Below are 7,769 nucleotides of genomic sequence, written 5' to 3' on the forward strand. Positions count from 1 at the left end.
AAGTAAATATTTGTTGATTTTTCCATTGATAGCCAGGGTTTCAGTATGTTCGAATAAACGGTTGCCAGTTCTTATGGAAGGTCTTTAGGGAACCTCTCTAATCCTCTCAAGCCTAATGCACTGCCTGCAGCATCTCATGAATCCATCTATTGACTAGGTGGGGAGGGATGTGTCCATTTAAGAAGAATAAGCCTCCTAGCAAGCAGAGTGGTGATGCAATAACTTGTGCGTGACCTTGGGTGTGTTGGGCATTGAAGGAATTCTGAAAAAAGGGCAGTGACAAGGTCGGAGTCAACTGTTTTACCCAAGACCCCACTGAGTGTGTCAAATATCATAGGAAAATCTCAGAGCATTGCTATTGCAGTAGTCTTGCACATAGGATAGGGAAGTCTGGTACATGTGTCCCCATTGGTCATCTGACATTGTAATCCCGAGTTCTTGTTGCCAGATGGCCTGTAGGGAGTCTGAACAAGTTGGGTTTACCTTGAAAATGTGATTGAATGAGCCCCTCATAGCCAACGTTTCTAAAGCGACATAGTTCTGATTACATGAATGCAAGATGGCTGCCAGGCTGATGACCACTGTTCAAGGCCAACAAATGACAAAAGCAGGTGTTTTTAGTGAGATATTGGCAGCATCTCCAGCTACAATTGTGCCACCAAAACTGGGTACTTTAAGCCTAAACATGATATTTAACGAACTACACTTTAACCAAAGTGTCGTTGCAACGCTAAGAAAGGTTTCAACATATTCCTACAGAATGACGAAAGTATGTAACCATGAATGTGTCCATGGTTTTCAGAAACATACAATGGATTCATTCTAGTATCTATTCCAGAGACTGGGTTGATTAACTGATAGAAAAGAGTCAATCACAGAATATGGAGGGCGGTTGGGAAATTGGGGGAATTGATTTTGTACAAAGTGCCTAATCTGGAAGGAGTGAAACGAGTACTTAGAGGGGGCAGATGTGCATCGGGAGCCAGACGTCCGCTCATCAGTGATCGGCAATTTGATCCCCGGCTCCTTAAGTCTGCATGTCGGAGTATCATTGGGCAAGACACTGAACCTCAAATAGTGTCAGTGCAATTGATGATGATGAGCAGGTGGCACCTTGTATGGTGGTGTTGGCCAACAGTGAATGAATGGGCGTGTGTGTGTGTGTGTGTGGGTGTGACATGCAGTGTACAAGTGAGTATTGGGATGACTAGAAATTTACCATCCAAGCCCATCTGGCATCAGATGTCAATATGACGTCAGAAAGACCTTGGACTCTTACAATGGACAGAAATTAAATTTTGGATGGACTGAAAATTGGATTGGCGATTTTTGAAATGTCTAATGATGTTAGATTTTCACATTGTGTGGATGTTAATATTACAATGTTTTGCAGATGTTGGGTGTTAGTATGTATTTTTACATCTCCACTGACCAGTGGATACTTGGTCAAGTCCCTGGGGATCATGTTCCGTTGACAGACATCAGAAGTGCTAGGCTTTCTGATGAATGGACAAGTTAAATGTGTCAAGGCACCATTTTAGGTAATAGTATACATGCCACCATCCTATATAAGCTGCGTCTCTCTCTCTTCACAATCATCACATAGCTTCTGCATGTAGCCATGTTGATCCGAGCTCGTAATTAAATGTGCATTACGAAAGAACTCCGTGATCGGCATCATCCTTGAATTCTCCAGATCACCATAGAAACGCCTACTCTCATTGGGTTTTGTTCTCGATAACTTACGACTTGCTATCTAGATGACTTGGTATTCTACATAAAGGTGACATTGGCATGAGACGTTTGTAAGATGTTTTATTTCGGTAACAACACACCTTAAAAACCAACAAAATATCAATATCATCTGTCGTCACTATCTGACATCAGATTGACGTTGCCATTAGACGTAGCCTTGAGATTGAAATTTGGTTTAGCAATGTTGGTGGCCAGCAGGGACAACCTGTTTCACTCTGAAGTCATTGAAATTGCGGTGCTTGGGCAGTAACTTGTGCCATCAGACGCTGACGAAATAAGCCGTTCTTAAACGTTGATATGATACGCAGCTGGTCGCCATTATAGTTCAATGGTGCTCGACAGCATCAGGGGGAAAAGCAGTGGGACAAGAATGAAAGTTAAGGTAATGAAAGTCGGAGCTGTGGTGGTGGATGGGTCCAACAAACACCAGCTTTTACCTGGGAGAGCGGTGTTCGCGTCCCGTAAGATTATAAACCCAACCACGTGCGTTAGTTGTTGAAGATTCATGGTGTTGTACTGACTTAGTGCTTTTATTTTGAAAGAGACTGTATGTAAACGGTAAAGTTCCTGTGAAAACAGGAGTGTATTTTGAAAGACGATGCAGGGCGTCCCAGAACATCAGCAACCAACGTACCCAGGGTACCTTTCACGTCATATGTAGACCTAGAAGCTCCATGACCAAACATCTGGGCCCACACCTTTTAATTTGGTCGTTATTATTGTTTCATGCTGTCCTGTCTGTCTGTTACCATGGCGATATATTCCTTTTAGTCTCAGCGCACCCTGCTTGATTAATTACAAATAAAGACAGTAATTATTTTAGCCCTGACTCAGTTTGATGAACCAATTAACCTCTATACTTTTATTAAATTATTCATACCTTGCTCTTTTGTTTATTCTGTTAATTTCATTTCCCGTAAATTCTATTAATGTGTCTTTTTATATTGTGTTGCGTTTCTCAAACATCTTAATTGAGCAAGTGCAAAACTATTAGATTAGACTGTTGTCTGTCAGGTATACTGAGGAGGCAACACATTCAGATGATTGTAAAATAACTATATAGGCTATTTACCATCCATCTAACAGTGAACACAGAGCACACATACCCACAGTAGCACAGTATAATTATGTTTTTGTTTTTTATTGTGTAACCTTTTCAATACCACTATCCTGATTGTGGTCAACTTAATAAAAACTCAACCTCAAATTATTTTATTTTAAATTCTATTGGAGTTTCCAAAATGCCAATTAATTTTGTTTTTAGAAAACTAAAATGCTGAACAACACAACTGAAATATTTCAATTAACGGACTGGTGCTGCCATATAAACATGAAATTGGGTTTGATTATTTCACTCACATTGCAAACTAAATTAAACTCGCCAAGGGACTGCAGTTTTAGTAGAGCTCTTTGTTTATCTACTTTTTCATGCTGTCTAATGACCATAAACTTGAACATTACCCTGAAGCCTGCAGCTCTTTATGTTGAAGGCAGAACTACAGATGAGTGCGACATAATACGAAACAGGCTATGGTTTTATTAATGGGTCCTAAGAGAAGTGTAGGTCTATTAAAATATTTTATTGAATATATTACACTGTCTAAGTCAGCCTCACAGTAAAAGGGTTGTGGTTTGAACCGAGCTTGGGGCCCTTTTGTGTGGAGTTTGCATGTTATGGTCCCAAAATTTGGACTGCACCGTATTCTGACCTTTATGGTAATTGCATTTAAACGGCCCAGAGCGAACTATTATTCTATAATTTTATATCTTTGGAAAGGCAAGTGAATACCTGAAGATGACATCTGAAATCTTTATTAAAAACACGCCACATAGGCCCACAATATACTATATGACATTGCTTCGGACTTGACAAAGCTAGCGCAAGGATTTACGACTACTTCCGGTTTTCAAAATGAGACGTTGACACCATATAAAATACCAAGCACTTACAGTATATGGAAATAAGTTTAATCAGATGTATTCACAAGATGAGTAAAACATAGTCCCTGTAAATAAAATAAAATAAAATAAAATACAATAAACTTAATTAATAAAATTAAATTAAAATGTGAGGGATATTTTTCTATTTCAGGTTGCTGGGAAAAATAAATGTATAAATAAATAAATAACTCCTGAAAACAACTAATACATTTCAGGTCAGGAAAGCTCCGACTACATGCAGACTGAAAATCCAGCAGTTATACTATATGAAGTTTAGAAATTTTTCTAAACTAAAAGTACCACATTTGTACCTTGAAATGGCTTCCTTTTTTGGAATTTTAGGTGCTTTAAAAAATATGTATAATAGGCTTTTTTGTCTCACTTGGATGTGGGATGACCGCATCTGTTGTCCGTTAAGAAGGATGAAGTGGGTGTACTGTCCTTCGCTTTTTGGCTGATAGGTGGGTATGCTGTAAATGACCAGAAAAAATACATATTAACTGTCAGTCATGGATGTGCTGTCACCATAGGTGTATAATAAAAATAGCTGTGGGCGGTCACTGAGCCATAACTTTGAGAAACAGGCCTTTAAAGTAAGCAGTACGGTGGCCGCGAAGATTAACTACAGAGCGTTCCCGTTGTGAACTGGGAGCGCTTGTTGTATTACAGGGGCTGTCCCGGAGTGAAAACTACACAGAAGAGCTAATAGGACCATTTTCCGTTGTAGCCGACAAGGTGTTCAAAACAAGCCAACCCAACAACAGGGCGCGGGCCGGAAGACGGCAGAACGTTGAACTGCAGTACATTAGGTGAACGAAGCTAGCATTAGCATACAGAGCTAGCGATGGACTTTACACGACGATATTCACAACTTGGATGAATTTTATGAACTCTCTTTTAATTATTTTTATCTGTGGACTCTTACAGACTAAAGGAATATAAAATATGGAGGAATGGACACACATTCCGGCGTTGGGACCGCTTCAGAGGTAGGGAGTCACCATTTTGTCACGTCTGTCTTGTCTTGTTAACTGTAGGTGTTTCCCTACAGTTAACAATGTGTGTACCGGTAAAAGAATCTTTGGTGCCCATGGTTTCAGTAAATTTAATACAACGGTTGAATTAAGGAGCTGAGGACGTTTAGCATATCCACATTAAAATTTAACAGTTAATACTCATAGTTAGCTGCGTCATGCTAAGCCAAGGTCACTGTGTAAGTGAGGACCACTGTTCATTGCTAGCTTGTCATGGTGCCTTTAAGCTTCAAAATAATATCTATCATCTGAATTTAGTTCATATTCTGACTCATATATCACAAACTACATTTACTGTGTAGTTTTCGTTGTGAATAAAACTTGTTTGTTCCATAAGCAGTTCAAAACACTCACAGTGCACTTAGTGCCGTTATGTATTTGATATATAATTTGTGTTAACGTTTTATTTTGAAAACGGAAGTGGTTACGTGTGTTCTCGCGGTAACTTGGCTAAGTTCAACGCAGTTTGATAAATTGTTTGAGGCTTGCTCACATCACGTAGAATTAAGATTTAATGGGTGCTGTTTAAGCAAAGCTTGGATACCGTAACACTTTGTAAACTGAGGAAATTAGAGATTAAAGTGTGTAACCCTGGTCGTCAGCTCGCTCGGGGCCGTTTCAATGCGTTTACCTTAAAGGTCGGAGTACTGGTGCACTCTCAATCTAGACGCGGCTGGTTTAACCATGAAGTTACCAGTGATTGATATTTCGGCTATCATGCAAAATTATGTTTTTCACCGAGATAATGTGTGTGTTCAAATACTCTGCATGTAGCCTTACAGAGACATGTCAGGATGGCCGAGCGGTCTAAGGCGCTGCGTTCAGGTCGCAGTCTCCCCTGGAGGCGTGGGTTCGAATCCCACTTCTGACAATAACCTTTTGAGGAAGTTCCATGTGTAGAAAACTCTCATCAATGATCACAATAGTGACATGATTAACAAATATGCACTTTACACAGCGATTTCGAACTGAAAGTAGTGTGTTTGTGTATTAAAATAACTATCTGAGGCTTCTATTTTTAAGGAATACCCTTAACCTTTGACTGTAATGTGATTGTTGCAGCTTGAAATAGATATTTGTCACTGTGCCCTCAGCACATGTAGGCTGTTGAACACATGCTGTAAACAAATAAGATTATTTCTACCTTATGAATTCATGAATATGCACAAAGTAAAATAAAGAAATACCTCCTCAAGTCAATAATGGAGGTAAGAGGTTCACATTTTAAATAAAAATATATATTTAAAACATTTTCAAATGAGAATCACAGGCTGCTGACCATCACCTATATATATATATATATGTATACATATATATATATATATATATATATATATGTATGTATATATGTATATATATTTGAATTTATTAATTATTAATATATTTCAATTTAAACACAATAAAAGGCGTACATTTTTGTATTTTTGTATTTTACCAATTAAGTAAACTGTTTGATTCAATTGTCTGTATTATTTCCTGACTATGAAGATCTAAAGCATTTAGATTCAGATGTTTTAATTTTTATTCCACAGTTAGAAATATAAATTCCAGTGGGAATTGCTGAATCTGACTTTAACAGGCTATAATAGCCTTAACAGGCTATCATACATGTCATTTAAAATATAAATTTACACTTCTACAACTTTGTCAAACAAAAATCACAGGCTACTGACAACCAGGGCCGTGGCCAGGATTTTAGAAACAGTCAAGAGTTTAGGTCCCCCCGCCCCATCTTAAATATTTGAATTTTTCATATTTTATTAATTGAGTAATTCTGGTGTGAAATACTGAATCCGTATTTTTTCTTTATTTTAATATCTATTTACAATATGTTAAAAACTATTTATTAAGATGTTTATATACTGCATGAACATGCTACACAGGAAGACTTACACCATAAAGAGTTGTCAATAGTTTTTAGTTGTAGGTTGTGAACTTCCAACAGGCTAAATACCCCAGAAGGAGAAAAATAGTTAGCTCATAATGTCAGTGTCAGTCTTGCTGACAATATTTGTGCTTGTTTTTTGGCCATTTACATTTTAAAGAAGAAAATGACTGTATTATAAGATGATACTGGGGCAATATTAATTTTTTAAAGCATGTACATGCCATGATGTCAAAAAAACAATACCTTACAGAGAAGATTATATTATATTGCATTTCTCAAAATGTTCTGGAGTTTGTATCTCCAACTGTTGTGCACATTTTTGTTTGACAGACATGCATGACATTAATTTAAAAAAAAAAAAAAAAAATTGAAACAAAACTGAAGTGTCATAAAGGCCAAAGGTTCTCTGAAACCCAGTGCCAGCCTTGTGAAGTCTTTGTGTGTGTCATAAATAAATGCTGCTAGCTTTCCAACCTGTCTCTATTTAATCAGAATTTAATGACCCAGTTTTAATGAGGATGGAGTTTTCTGACAATGTCGCCCGCTGCAAGAAACACCAGACAACGGCTAATGTTAAGTGACAATTTCACCTTTATTAACATGGTGAAGAATCATTAGTAAAGGTCGGGGTGACAGGCTGGAGGAGGTTTTGGTGCTCAGGTGGTGCCTGTAAAGAGAGCAACACACTGAGAGAGAAAAGACTCATTAAATCACAAGGACGTCACAGCGGCTTTTTATCCTTCAGCTGAGCGGGCCGTCCATGTGCACGGTGAAGGTGATTTTGAATGAGGGCTTTTTTGTTATTTTAGATTTCCTATTTTCACCCAGAAATGATCAAAAATAGTTATTGTCCCATGTTTGGATTACAACAAAAAAAATCCTACGGCCAGTATCAGTATTCATCATTTAGATTAACAAGTTAAAAAGCAGCTATTCAAGGCTGCTATTAAACATTAGCATGTTTCAACTTCTGACTTTTAGAGAGATAACCCAAACCACCATGTGCACATATTCATTCATGACATGTTCGTTTATTACAATAACCATTAGTAGGGATGCACCGAAATGAAAATTTGTGGCCGAAGCCGAATAATATTAAACGCTTGGCCGAATACCGAATATCGTTGTTTAGTTTTTCATTAGTTTTTGCA

At 37.9% G+C, this 7,769-nt stretch overlaps 1 non-coding gene across 1 annotated transcript; it reads left to right on the forward strand.

Moving 5' to 3' along the window:
* The first annotated feature begins 5,518 nt into the window (after positions 1–5,518).
* On the forward strand, positions 5,519–5,601 carry trnal-cag (transfer RNA leucine (anticodon CAG)). The gene has a single exon. It is a non-coding gene; the product is annotated as a tRNA-Leu (tRNA).
* Positions 5,602–7,769: the final 2,168 nt, after the last annotated feature.

The sequence above is a fragment of the Epinephelus lanceolatus genome, chromosome 22 (assembly GCF_041903045.1).
Source record: "Epinephelus lanceolatus isolate andai-2023 chromosome 22, ASM4190304v1, whole genome shotgun sequence".
In the NCBI taxonomy this organism is placed as follows: Eukaryota; Metazoa; Chordata; class Actinopteri; order Perciformes; family Serranidae; genus Epinephelus; species Epinephelus lanceolatus.